The sequence below is a fragment of the Calonectris borealis genome, chromosome 1 (genome assembly GCF_964195595.1).
Source record: "Calonectris borealis chromosome 1, bCalBor7.hap1.2, whole genome shotgun sequence".
Lineage (NCBI taxonomy): Eukaryota > Metazoa > Chordata > Aves > Procellariiformes > Procellariidae > Calonectris > Calonectris borealis.
This window is the reverse complement of record NC_134312.1, coordinates 60,266,740-60,281,574: the sequence shown is the minus strand read 5'-3', so window position 1 is coordinate 60,281,574 and position 14,835 is coordinate 60,266,740. Positions and strand designations below refer to the sequence as shown.

Sequence of the window (14,835 nt, the reverse complement as noted above, 5' to 3'; positions counted from 1 at the left end):
GGAGCAATGGAAAGTCAGGTGATGACACTGGCATTGAAGACTGCTATGGAAAAGAGAAACCAGAAGTAAAGGTCTGGCTGGGTAAGAATAAGGATGGGACCCAAGAGCAGAATATATGGGGACCAGTGGGACAAAAAGTCTGTGTGGAGAGACAGCACAGATGTGATCTGATCTGCAGCAATGAGGAAGGCAAGGAGTGGCTGGGCAAGGAGCTATGCACCAAAGAAGAGCAGGGTGTGGACAAGTGTCTTACGGAAGGCAGATATCTCACAGGGATCAAGGTTCAAACCGAGAACTGGGATGGGCTGGAGAGAGAGTCTGAAATAAAGAGGTACACTGTGAATGATCCAGGTGTCAGGGGAGGGAGTCTGAGAAAGGAAATAAGCAGGAAGGCAGAGTATTGCCACAGAGGGGAGAGAGCACGGACAGAAAGCCAGGGATGAAGGCCAGTGGCACTGGTGCCAAACACTGGGACTCAGTGGGCAAGATATTTAGGACAGGGAAGAATAGGACAGATATTAAAACCAACTACATGAGGAAAACGGGACTTGCCTAAGGAGCCAAGATAGGACAGACCAGCATGAAGGTACAGATAAACTGGAGGGAACAGGGAAGGAAAGCCTGTCTCCACTGAGACTTTTTCCCTTCAGAGTGGATTTTAAATGTCCTGAGTGTCACCAGTTCTCTCCTAACAGAAAATATTTGCGAAGACGTCCGAACGGCCATAGGTGATGAATGCGAACATATGCCTGCTCTTTATGAACTGCAGGTCAAAGTGCCAACCTTGGTGAGTCATGCGAGTGCCAATATATGGCTGCCAGAGGGAATTTTTTTTTCCAATTTGCTTTGCGGTAAGCCTAGGAATCGTCATGCCCATATATCATGTGAAAAGAACCTTATTAAGGTCGAAAAGTTAAGCACCCAAACTTTAGGAAATGCAAGCTTCATTTTCCTTCCTTGTACATAAGCAATATGAATCAGTCTTTAATTACATGACTGTGAGTTATTTTTTCCCCTTCAGAAGGGTCCACCAGGTGGACGTGCTCTAAGCCTAAATCCGGACTTAAGGAGGAGGTTGTTTGCAGGACCCCCACTTCACTTCTTCCAAAAGTTGGAAAATGCATAAATTATGAGTCAGGGAGTAGCAGAAAAAGAAAGGGCACTTTGATGATTAAGACAGCTGAAAAGCATCTTAGTGAATTGGATTCTGTCCCCAACTGTGCCAAAAAGTCCATATGAAATTCTGAGAAAATCCTTTAAATCACACCTCTCTGTAGGAATTAATGTTGTGTCCCTCAATTTTTGGCCTTCTTAGTTTGAAACACTGGAAACTGACCTGAAAATTTTTCAATCCTGCTGCAGTAACTCCTGAGAATGACATCTTGGACTGGTGTTTACATATAAAAGAAGAAGAAAGACTTAAAAATTGGCATGGAAAAGAGCAATTGAAATTATTTAAGAGCTGAAGAACATGTCTATCAGTGAGTTGCTTACCAAACTTTTTGACATGTGACTACAAATATGTTCCTGAGGAGTAAATACCAGCTGTAAAAAGAATCTTTAATCCAGTGGAGAAAAGAAAAGTAAGAACCTATGTCTGTGAGCTGAAGCTAGGCAGATTCAGATGAGGAATTTGGCATAAAGCTTTAACAGGGAGAGTAATTAATCACCCCTCAAAAATCAACCCAAGCAAATCATCAGCTCTTTATCTCTTGAGGTCTTCAAATCGAGACTAGCTGCCTTCCTGGACTACTTGCTTTATACTTTGGATAATCCTGAATTATTGGACTAATCACAGGGATAACTGAGTGAAATGTATATATACAGCTGTAAAATACAGGAAGTCAGACTCTGTGACCTAACAGCCCTTATCTTTACTAATCCAAGTGCCAGGCAGTCATGGTTGCAGCTGAAGTCAGTGGAAACTTCTCTATGATTATATAAAATGCTAAACAGTGCTATACAGACAGAAAAAAACAAGGTCTAAGGTATCTCACTCACAGACAGAAAAATTAAGGTCTAAGGTATCTCACTTACGACACTCAAATATAGTACATACTTTTGAACTTAATCTCTTACTAGCTCAACTTTACGTCTATAAAATGGGGCTGATAATCTCCCCTTAGCTGGAAGAGATGTTTTGAATGTGCACTGATTATCATTTGTGAAACTTCAACGATGAGAACCACTGAAATGCCCATGGGTAAAAGAATAATTCTCACCTCAGGACAGCATTTGAATAGTGTGAGAATAGCGGACAAAAAAATATAACAGGTAACAGCTCATTCAGCCAGAACTTGTGGAAAAAAAAACCCAAACAGTATGTGATCCAGTAATCAAGGACTGGCACGTAGATGCATAAGCATAAGGGAAGCAAAAAAAGTTGCACAACCAACCCTGCTTCTGGCATTTCCAAAGAAACCTAGAGTTTTCAGCCTGATCGTGTTCCTCAGTTTATTAGCCGATACATCCTCCACAGGACACACAAAAGAAAATGTAATATAGTAACATATATAACTGCAGCATGACATAAATTCAAGTGTATTTCCTTTGGTCCTACACTAGGTAGAAACCTGTCTCAGTTACACAAACCAGCAACTTATTCCGAGCATTTGCAAGTCTAATGTGAGTCACAAAGGAAGAAAGGAAAATGGTGGAGAGCGAAGCCAATGGGTTCTCTACAACCGGATTTGGAGAGAAGAAATTATCCCAGTGAGGGATGGGAGGGAGGTACGATTAGAAGAGCGGATCATGTTGAAGGAGAGATGTCAATTACCATGTGGGTAAGGAGTCAATACCTGGAAGGCAGTATGTAAATACAAAATGATTCCAGACTACATGGAGCCTCTGGTTTTGTCAGAGCCCTGAGTTCATTAATGGCCCTAATGATCCTGATGAGCCTCACCTGGGATCCACATCCATGGGCCCAGCAGCTCTATTTAAGCTCAGCCCTGGGCATTCACTCCTTGCCTGTGCTATATTGGAGGAGTGACGGTCTCCTTTACAGCACCTGCCTGAGCCCATTGGGCTGGACCTCAACCTATGGATTGGCTTCTTGGCTTGATTTTTGTCACTATGGACCTGCCTGATGATCACTGGACCTGATCTTATTCCTGACCTGCTGATTGACTTCCTGGCTTGACCTCAGATCTGTCTCATCACCATTATACTGCTTTTTGATCTGAACTTTTGGTTGAACCTGGCCATCATCTCTGCGTCTGTCCTGCTGACCTCTCTCTGGCACTGTGGGACTGAGACCTGGCTGGCAAGGCTCCCCCTTGGCTCCTGGCTCACCTCTTTTTAAGGAGCAGCCCTGCTCTTGCTGCTCCCTGACAGATTTATCCTGGCGTTTGGATGTCGGGTGCTCCGGAGGGAGCAGCTGCCTTGCCAGCTGGAGCCAGAAAGCAATGTAGCAAGTCTGAGAGGGAGAGAGAACTCTCCAGCCAAAAATAACTAATTTAATTTTTTAGCCATAACAAAAGTTTGGTGACTGGTAGCTGTGTGCATGTGTGACTAAGAGTGTGCACCCAGAGCTCTAGTCGGGCTGTAAGATGACATCAGCTCAAGGAGCATGCCAGCAGCCTCTCAGTCATCTCTTTCCTCTTGCTTGCCAAGAGCTGTTGATGCTTCCCAAAACATGTGGGAAGTTTACATGTTTACATTCAAGGCAGGGTGAGGGCCTGCCGCTGACCACGCTGCCACAGTGTACTTCAGAGTCTGAGTCAAAACAATGCTGCTTTGACAGAGGCTAATTTCTGATGGCTGGTCATTAGCTGGGTGAGGATGTTCCCCATCTTGGTCCTCTACTGTATCTGTTGATTTTCTATGACATTCTGATATCTGAGGAATCAGACTTAAAATCAAGTGGGGAACAAAAATGGTCAGCCTGGGAATGACAGGAGTAAGGTCTCACACTTGAAGCCAGCCTTGGTGAGTGGCTTCTGAAAGCTGGTACAAGCGCAGAAGCTGTGTATAAGCTTTGTGAAAAGCAGCGCATGTCCTCTGCCTGTTTCCCAGCAAGAGTCATGTAATGTAACCGCTGTCATTATCTTCCATGATGGAGATTAACAGAAAGGAGTTTACTTTGCTTTATAGACGTTGTAAGTAATACCAGCAACGGCCAGCTTTTAATACTGAAGCAGGCTTTCATTTGTGAGCTGAATAGCTGAAGTTTGAAGGGGATGGTGACCATCTGCTGAGAAGAGGGGGTCTGGCGGGAGCGGTGTCCCCTCTCACCATCTTGGGAAGTGACCGAAAGGGACTAATTGGTAGGCTTGAGTCTGTTCAGTTGGCACATTAGGTTTTATCATAAGAGTAGTTAAGTTTAAAAAAAAAAAGGTTCTAATATAAAGGGGAGGGATATTGTAGCTTTTAATTATGTGTGATAAGTTGGGCAAACCAGGGGTACCTAAACATGCACAGGGAGAGTTGGAACACCCTCATCTTAGGCAATAGCTGGTACTCTTGGGCAGTGAAAATCCATTCTAAAAGATGGATTAGAATATGTTGTCTAAAAAACCTTTCTTTGGACAGAATGGAGTATGTATGTGTCTCTAAGCTGTGCGTGTTCATGTTAAAACACAGGTGTTACTGAAGAATAGAAGTGGCTGTCAAAGTCAATGCAGGTGGCCAGCTGCAGTAGCCTGTAGGGATGGTTAATGGGCTAAGAGTGACTGGTAGAAGTGGCTTGGACATGCTGTGTGGTCTGCTGAAGCCAGGCTACCCAGCTGTGACCGTCTCAGACACAGGCCAGCAGAAACTGCAAGCAGGTGTCTCTAAAGCAGCACTAGCCCTTACACTACATTGTTCTTATAGTTTATTTTTACTGTCTTCCCTTTCTTCAACAATGTGCTGTTCTGGTAGTCATTAGATTCACCATAGGGTAGCAGGGAGGCTGAGCTCTCAGATGAGCCCATCAGTTCTTGTTTTCCCATGTTTTGAGGTGGGAGATTCAGCTGGTGTTTGTTAGAGCCTTAGAAATCGAGCTGTACCATTTTGCTGCCAGCCCAGAATCATGCAGGAGTGTTATACAACCTTAGCTTCTCTTCAAACTGATCCTTTGCTCCGAGAATCTGCTTCACTTCTGACTATAACTAAACAAGGGGGAGAATGGTACTTTGAAGGAGTATTTACCTTTTTAATGGCTTCCAGAGACTTTAGGGGAAAAGATGTAGAAGACTGGCCAACTGATAAGACCTCACAGATTTTGGTAAATCTTGGAAAACTGCAGAGGCCATGTTATCCCTAGGCTTTTTCAGAGTTCAGCATGCTCTGCCAAAGGCTCCATAAGCCTTTCTCACCCCCCTACAGCAAGTCTTAGAAAACTCATTGAGTCCACCACCTCCTACCACTAATTTTGAAAAACTTCCCTAGGGGCTTGCTCCTTTGTCCCTCAGGATTTGTGGTTTAAAACTACACAGGCAGAGCTACGTGAAAAGCAGACTCCTGAATTTGGTAGCAGTACTGCATTCAGAGTTGAATATGACGAAGAGCCGCAATTTGCTGGGCACAATGACCAGTGTTACGACAAGTGCACAGCACAGTATTGTTCTCAGTGTTGCAGGCAGAGCTAACATGTATGCAGCTATTTTCCACTCAGTCATTATTACCTTCTGTAGAGGACAAAGCTCTACCGGGTTCTCTGGTCCTGCTGTCCTTTTGTACTGTTCAAGACCTTTCCAGCTCATGCTGTTCCCCAGAAACACTGTCCCACTAACTCCAACCCATGGCTTCACCCAGCTAAGAATGAAAGATGCCTGGCTTGCACAAAGATTGTTTTCAATGAGGGAAAAAGTGAGTTCACCTGACTGCATTGCTGGACTCAGTGGATGCTGTCTTTTCTTGCTTAGTGTGAAAACTCATATGTTCTCTACCACGGATTTTCCCCGATTATTGAATTTCTGATAGGAATCCAGAAGCCTTTTTTGTCAATCTTTTTCTCTCAGAGTCTTTGTGCCCAATTCTGTAGATATCCACCTTCTCTCTTTGATTCCAGGCACATGCATGAGTCTAGCATTATTTATGAATTACATCCCCTTTGTGTATCTATATTTGTGTTTTACTTCTTTGGGACAGCTTTGAACAGGTCTGTAACATGTCTATAAAGAACTCTGCTGGTAGAAGAAAAAATAGTGTTTTAGTTCTAATACCCTGGGATCCATGTATTTCCACTCCAGGCTCCAAAGAGCCGTGTGAATAAAATGTTACCTGCTTATACTTGATTTTCTTTCTTTCAATCTAGACCTACTGGTGCCAAGAGAGTTCTTCTGAAATTACGCAGCAAGATAATTATGTCCACATGATAATTATGTCCACATTTGGTTTTGTGTCTTCTTGCCATTTCAATCAACCTCTGAAAATTTCAGGCTAGAAAGCAACCTAATCAGCAGTAAGCTCAATTTTAAAACTATGTTCTATGTTGAAAGTTGGAGGTATCAGCCCTGGGAGACATCACCGATAAGTATTTGGATGTTGCAATTTGTAAAGAATATTTTAAAATGTCAGACATAAAATTCCTGTTTCACATTTGGTGGTCAGAAAAAAACCAAATACTTGGGTTTTTTTTTGCTACAGTGCAGGTGATATAAATACCAGTGGAAACCTGTACCATCACTTAAAATGGGTTTGCATGAAATGGTAGTAAAGTTGTCTGTGCTGGTACTGGTTTCAATGGTAACAGTAGCAGCAGGCATTTAACAGAATTCATTATAAACAATTACTTTTGAATGTAGTCTCTGTGTTTGCTAACCATTCACTTGTCCAGGCTGGTTTCTTCAAATACATGTTAATTAGCTGGCTGAAGTGAACACATCCAGCCTGTGGGCTGTTTTAGAGATATCTGCAGCTCAAAGCACAATTTGTTACGTCATACATGTTATTCTGTACTTTCCTGGATGTCAGAAACTACAGAAATACTTCAGAACTAAAACAGAACAGAGAGCCAAAAAGTCAAAGAAAGGAAAAAATGTATAGGCAAGGAACTGAGGATGAGAGATTAAGCAGCCTGCCAATGCTTACAAAGGAAAATCTATGCTAGACTAGGAATTGGACCCAGACATCCTGAATGTCAGTCCAGCCTTAACCACAAGACTGTCCCTCTTCTGATTCACAAATATTATTACAAATTAACCAGTGGTTCTCTGAGTCCTTGGGATTCATTAGTCATAAACAGTGGAGTAAAACTATTGCATTCTTTGTAAAAATGCAACACTTTGGGTTTGGGTTTTTCCTTGATACCACTCAGCCTTTTCAGCTAAAGGATCATTGACTGAAATGTGGGCTGTGATCTGACTGTTACGAGATTTAGAGATAGTTGGCTGTTTGTCATCGTTCTGTGTACGTAGCCAGGATTCTCGCAGGATACTACTCTGTGATAAAAAGACTAGACTGGTAAAAAGAGGACATAGCATTAGCATTTTAGCTGTCAGAGCAACAGAGTGATTCTTGTATTCCTGTCACCTGAATAAGTGCATTTTGTCTCACAGGTATTGTAAATACATCTGGGATATAGGCATGGGCTTCTAGAGATATTTTAGATGACAAAATATTATTTGAAGCCAATTGGCCTTTTGCTTCAGGGTTTTTGGGGCAATATCTCTTCACTGTGACTGGATACCTCTGAAAATGTCTTTATAGCTTCTCAGGACCAAAGAGAAAATCCAAAAGATGTCTCTGACCATCAAAAATGGGTCTGAGCTTGCTCTCAAGACCTGGCTTAAGAGTAAGCTTTTAAAATCACATGTTAATGCCTGGCGAGGCGCTCTCTGACTAAGGACCAATTAGAGAAAAGCAGTTGATTGTGCAGCTGATCCCAGTATTACTCCCAATGAGTACACATCTCAAACTCAGGTTGTACCTAAGCATGATCAATGGCCAACCTATAGCCAGCAAAATAAATGAGAATCATGGTGCTGGGCATGAGGAAATCTAACTATAATTCTGGTCACTGTATTTTAGAGGAAAAATGGCTGTTCGGCATGCAATGATGCAAATCTGTGCTAGGACATGAATCTATCTGATCAGTGAACTTTGGGAAATCCCCTTGTCAAATCCACTGACTAGTGACTGTAAAGAATCACAGAACAATAGATACCATGGTTGAAACAGCTGTAGAAGTCATCTAGTCCACCCACTTACAGAATACTATTGCCAGCACATCATTAGGTCAGCCCTAACTTTGAATAGCTAAGTCCTGAAAACTGCCTAAATTGGATATTCCATGATCTCTGTTCCAATGCTGCACTACCCTTATAGGAAATCATTTCTTAATGTCCAGCTCAATGTCCCAGGCCACAATTTGTGGTGGTTGTTCCATGTTGTATCATCTGATGCTACTGAGGAGAATGTGGATCTGTTACGTTTGTAATTACCCTTCAGGTAGTTGTAGGCTATTAGATTAGCCTTCCCTTCACCTGCCTAAACAAGCCAAGATGCCTCAACATACTCTTCCTGATCATGTGCTCCAGGCCTCTGACCACTGTGGTAGCCTTCTGCTGGACACTCTCCAGTTTCTTCACATCCCTCTGCAATGGAGAGGTTCCAGACTGGACAGTATGTCATATGCAGCCTCAGCACTGTCAGGCAGCAGGGAAAATAACTTTCCTAGATCTGCCAGCCATGCTCTTCCTGATGTAGTGCAGAACACAGCTGCCTTACAGTGGCAATGCACTACCAGCTCATTCCGTCTGACATCCACTGTAACCTCCTGATACTTTTCAGCAGTGCTGTTACTCAGCCAGTTCACTCCCAGCACGTAGGGATGCAGGGAGTCAATTCCACCTCAGGTGCAGAACTTTGCATTTCTCTCTACTGGACTTCACGAGGTTTCTGTTGGCACAATCCTTAGGTGTTTGAGGTCCCTCTCAGTTGAAGATGTCATTCATTGTGTCTGTCAGCTGTCATAATTTTGCATCTTCCACAGATATGCTGAGGGTGCACTTCTGTGTATCTAGGTTGTTGTTGAAGATTGAAGTATATGGACCACAGAATCAACCTCTGGAGTACACCATTTATTACTGGCTGTGAGCAGATGCTAAGCCTTTGATCACTGTTACCCTTTCAGTCTCAGGGTCCAGCTGATTTTCAACCCACCTAGAAGTCTTTTGTTCCAACCTTGGCACTGAAGAGCCCAGAAAGTAGCAGAGCTTTACCATTAGACATTTCTTAAGCAGCACGGGGGGAATTGTTTCCTAAATTCATTCATATTGATTCATCAAAAAGACGATATGTGACAGTATGGGGTTGATAAAGGAAAGATGATGTTCAAACAGGAATTAGGCATTCATGCAAGACAGCATGGCTCTGTTGTACTGGAAGCTCCAAAACTGTTACTTTTCCTTTCCCAGTCTGACTTTGCTTCTTTCCTTATGTACAGAAACTGACATTTAGGTTGATTGTGCAGTTTAAGGAGAAGGGATGAGGCCTGACATAGAGAAACAGTGAAGCTGATACTGGTAGCTAGTGTATACAGACGGAAACAAACTGTAGTGGGAAAAGGCCACTTTCACCTTATGTTGTCCAAACCTCTTAACTCAAAACATCCTCTTCTAGGAAAAAATTACTTGGCATTCTGTCATAATAGTTAATTACAACAGCCTTCTCCCCCCACCCCAGATAGATTGGAAGAGTTTCAAAAGGTGAACAAATTAAATTGATCCCTCTTTAATTTTGCTTTGCCTGCAAGTCCTTCTTCCTGGTGTGAAAAGATGGGGCCAAACCAAAAACATTCCCTGCCCAAATGTGCATGCCTCTGGATTCAGATATTTCATATCCAAACTCTATGCCTGTAGTGCATCTCTGTTAGCAGGAGGTCAGAGATGAAAACCACCTCACACATCCAGGTCAGAGCTTTTATAAGGGGGCCTTTTATTCATTCATCTCTTCCTCACCACTCCTCTTTAGGGTTTAATTTCTTTTTCGTTCCTGTTAGGTTGAGGGGAATTACACATCCATATGGTAAGAAGAGAATGGATTCCTTCTTCCTCTGTAGACAGTAAGGAAAACTAGAGGAAGCATCAATTTGTAATATAAGATGACCAAGGAAATCCTTAGCAATTATTACATCACAACTGTGTAATTATGAGGATACAGTTTCCTCTCTACACCTGAGAAACAGCAGGGTTGAGCTACATCCCGTAAGTGTGCGGTATGACTGAACAGTGCCAGAAGTACGTTCTAACGGAGAAGTTCCTCTGGTTGCTAAGCCGGCTGGGTGACCTACTTGTACCGTCACTGGATACTGAACATCCTTGTTTGAGCACAAAGTTGGTATTATTGCTGATGCTCAGACTTATTAGTTATTTCTCTCTGTCATTCGTGATAGGATTTAATCTCAAGTAATCTGAGGTGGAAATGAAACATGATGCAAAGCAACTTGGAGGGCTTTTCACTTCAGACAGGCTTATTTAGTTTCGCCCGTATGGCATAGTTTACTGAATACCAAATCGGAAACCTACTGGCAAAGCAATAGCTCTTCTCAGAGAGAGAAGAGAAGCCTCTCTCACAACACAACAGCGCTGTGGTGTGTTAATACTGCAAGGGTTACTGATCACGGGAATGCATTTCCTAGAGCCAGGCGTTAGAGAGAAGCACTATGCAAGGCTGCCTTTCATACAATGTATTTATACTACCTTCCGTTAATCAACCCTGGACTATACGTGGTTTTTATTATATCAAAGCCCTGATCTGAAAAAAACATGTGCTCTTCTGGTCCTAAATCTAGTCCTGCTGTACCTGTGGATTTCATTTTTAACCTTAAGCGCTTGACTGTGCAGACCCCTGAGGAAACGCGTGGGCGGTGCTGCCCTGTTGGAGGCCATCTTGTGTGGCCTGTGCAGATCTTCACAAGAGATTATTGTGCAGCTCACAGCACTCATGTCCACTAGTCTCTCTTGATGTATTAACCTCCTGTGCTACATACATCCAGCAGCTCTCTGGAAGGATTATCCTGGGTCTGAGGGCCTTTTTCCGCCATATTCCATCACTCGTCTTCACAACTTTCCGTCTCTGCACAGGGCATGTGGCTGTTTTCCCTGGATCAGCTAGCAAGTGTCACCACTGTCAGGCTGGTGATAGCCAAGGCTGGTTCCTCAGTTAGCCCCCACCTCTGTTTATCCAGCTGCCTTGTGCTGGATATATACCTCCATATACCCTTATGATAACTCGCTGTAGTGAAGGAAGCTGCCCTGCCCTTGCCACACTCACCTCTCCCCAGACCTTGCTTTTGTTCCTCTCTGACGGCCAATTCAAAGGCACAAAATAACCACCCAACAAAGAGGTGAAGGAGCTGGACCCCAGAGCCGGACCCCAGTTTCCAGAAGTATCATGTCTCTTCTCCAAATAAGCCCCTCCAGGGAGATGGGTGTGAACAGAGCTTTGTCACTGGGTTCCCACCACCCACCTCCCATGTCAGGGACTTCTTCTGGCCTTGGGAGTGAAGGGAGGGAAATTTCCCTTCAGCTCAGTAAACTGCTGCAATGAAGTGACTTCGAGTCCTCCGTCTTTTGGTTACTTATTCTCTTGGCATTTTAGTGAGAGCCAAAGAATCTGTTTTCCATTTGCTGTACTTTTGCCGGAGACTGTAATTGCTCTTTGAACCTACAGGAGCAGGAAACCCATTAAAGGCCCAGGAGGACAGGGATTCAGTGCCAGCCAGCACATTCCTCAGCTCCTTTCATCCTGCAAGAGGAGAGTGCTTCTGGCTTCTCCAGAAGGGATATTACTACATTTTGTTCAAATTTAAGGCTGATTTCAAGAGTAATTCTACCACTCACCTTATAGGTATCATTATTCCTGCTTTTTGCATTATTATCTTTATGGTTATTATTATCACTAACACAGAAGTATCTATGGAGAGGTCATTACAGAAAAGCCAAGTATCAAGCTTGCCTTTCAGTATCTTGCAGACTGTAACAACAGATATAATAACAAGAAAATCTAGGCTAAGGGCATGGCATATCAAACTGTGGAAAACAGGGCTTTTAAGGAGCTTCTGGAGAGAGAATGAGAAGGCTGCATATTGTATGGGAAATAAGAGCTGCCTGTTTCAGGTAGAAAAGTATGAAAATGTATGTATGCCATGTATGATAATACATCTTTAATGATGCAGCTGCCACCCAACAGGATTTTTTTTGACAAGTGGCATGGCTCAGAGTAAGTGGGATTGGTATGTTGCTGGATTAGCTTGGATGTGCACCCTCTCTGCTAACTGCAGATAATTTTCCAGAAAGTAGGTTGCTGTCACTTTGCCTCAATACAGTGTGCCCCACAATGACTTTCTGCTGCATGAGACCCTTAGGATAGCTAGCTGGCCACGGCTGAGTCTGTCCCATGGATTCTGCAGCAGCACAGCACAAAGAGGAAAGTGTAAGCCTCAGAAGGTACTTCTAAGAAAACAAAGGTAGACTGGCGTAGCACTGGGAGCAGGAAGGCACAGATAGTCTGAGCCTAACAATTGAGAATGAGGAGCTTGGATCTGATGCAATGACAGAAGGAAGCCAGAAAAGATGATTTTAAGGACGACCCAGCTGGAGTTTGAGTCTGTTATTTTTGTGAACTTCCCAACAGCTAGTCTTTCTGTGCCAGGTTTTGGCCCCTCCGATAGTTGGCTCTATGCCACTCTAGTTACACAAATCTTCACTAAATCTGATATAATGAGCTGGTGAAGAGTTATCTCAGTGCACAGTAATACAAGCAAAGTGGATGACACTGCTGTCCCAGCCTCTGCTGAAATGGTCTCAGGTAAGGAAACAGGAGACACATGTATCATGCAGCTGTCAGAAAGGCCTTGAGACTTCTCTAGCTTATGCCTGGGATGGGGTTCTACTGGAGGGAGATAGCCAGACCTGTCTAGAGGTCAGTAATGGCACCTCCCAGACCATACTAGCGATGGCAACACTTGAAGAGGAACTGTCACCTCTTTTATGTATTTCTGCTTACAAAAGAGGAAAAAAGGGATTTTGCTAGGCAGTGATACAGAGCAAAGCCTGTCATGCATACTCTGCGTGTCCAACAGAGTCACTGATTCCCATATTTGCAGTGGTCATGGGTTAGGAAGGAGCCTGTGCTGAACATCACAGCAGCCATCTCACTCCCTATAGAAAATAGCACTTTCTAATGGGAAGCTTTACTGTGAGTAACCAACTAGTTCAACTCTGCAGTTTACAATAACAATCAGCTTCTGAGAGTGGGGAGCCTTTGCTGGCAATCATTCCAAATTCCTTTATCTCCAAATAATCTAGTATAAAGACTAAGGAGAAAGCATTTGTTCCAATCCTTGGCATTGCCCAGATAGCTATCCCCTCCCTTACTCATTCTTCTTGCATTCCAGGTTACTTTGAATGAGGACACATATCATACACAAAAAGCCTGCATAAAAACTTTGTAATGGTTATGGAGTCAAGTGCTTAAAAAGTTAGGAAATCCGGGATTAAAGTTACCCAGGCAACATTTGTGCAGATGGGTTATGATGCTGTCCTCATTTCAAAGCGCACATTGTTTCTCCGGCCACTCCCTTGCTCCACGGGCAGGAGGGAATGGCTCTGAGGGCTACTCATGGCTGTGAAAGCCTCGCAACAGTTCTCTGCAGTACCCCCCGCCTCATGCGTTGTGGAAAGTAGATGGCGGTGGTCACCGGAGGAGGCAGGGGACTGCAGAAGGAGCAAGAGTCATCATGGGACTGAAGTAAAGGACTGCTGCCCTGCAGAGCTGGCTGGTGTCCCTGACACTGCCACACAGCTCGTGTGTGTGTGTGTGTGTGTGTGTGTGTGTGTGTGTTGTGGGGGGTTGATTCGCTGTAGGGCGAGGGTGGGAGGGCATGGGCTCTGGTGACAGGGGCGCAAGCTATTGAAGCTGGCATTGCAGCCAGAGCCCCTGCACGGTTGAACCACAGCCGACTTGCAAAAGGGACTGAATGCTTGCAACTGCATCTGGGCTTTGTGCTTTGAATATAAAGCGCTGCAGCATGCTAGAAACCGTGAAAATCCAAGTCCTTGCCATTCTATATCAGGTACACAAAATCTTTCGACTCTGCACTTTCAGCAGGCAGCTTCTCGTCTACAAAATGCATAGTATCCACTGTAGTGCTGTGAAAACAAATTTGTTGATGTTTCTGAAGCCGTTAGATATGATATCTTGCTGAATGCCATGAACTCAAAAGGGGTTTTAGTCATTCTGCTCTCAAAGCATGGTTTAAATCCTATGTACTAGAGAAGATCTAGGTCCATCCACTGAGCAGGATAAAGCTAAGCGTGAAATATTAATTTTTTTAATTGCAGAAATTCTGTGGCAGGAATCCTGTGAAAGGAACAATCTACACTGCAGGGCTCAGAGAAGGGAAATGAAAACTTCAGTGGTAACCCTTGTAAGGGCACTTCCTATAGGCACTTCCTGGCTTTGCAACCATAATAGTATTTGAGCATAGTTTTTGTGCTCAAACTATACATTTACAGTCATCTTCTTTTGTAGCCTACCAGTACCTGCTGCCCTAAAACTTTCTCGACAGATGACATTTTATTGTTTTTAACTAATAGTCAGCCACAAACTCAATTAAACCACAGCAAATCTTGTATATAGAAAGCTTGTTTTGGAATAAGTGGTGTATTTGATTTGGCTTCCTTTGATTTGTTTGTGCAGGAGAAAAACATGAAATATGTGAACATCTCTCATCAACTTTATATTCTACAGACCCTGCCGGATGGGCTTACTAGCACGTCCCTGAAGAGACAGCAGGTATGTGTGGGAGCTGGAGTATGTTTGAAATAGGGGCTGATGACCTGTTGTCAGATTTTTTTCAGAAGCTAAGTTCAGTAACCCTTCTGATGTGGCAGCCTTTTAGCA

General features: G+C 43.5%; 1 protein-coding gene and 1 long non-coding RNA gene across 2 annotated transcripts in view; one reads left to right on the top strand and one right to left on the bottom strand.

The window, feature by feature from the left end:
* SYN3 (synapsin III) overlaps positions 1–14,835 on the bottom strand; it is a 203,166-nt gene that overhangs the window by 56,361 nt on the left and 131,970 nt on the right. The window lies entirely within an intron of this gene.
* Positions 1–14,835, top strand: part of LOC142085043 (uncharacterized) — a 40,764-nt gene that overhangs the window by 22,784 nt on the left and 3,145 nt on the right. The window contains exons 2-3 of the long non-coding RNA XR_012674537.1: positions 14,274–14,359; positions 14,632–14,727. This is a non-coding gene — a long non-coding RNA (uncharacterized LOC142085043). The remainder of the gene's footprint in view (positions 1–14,273; positions 14,360–14,631; positions 14,728–14,835) is intronic.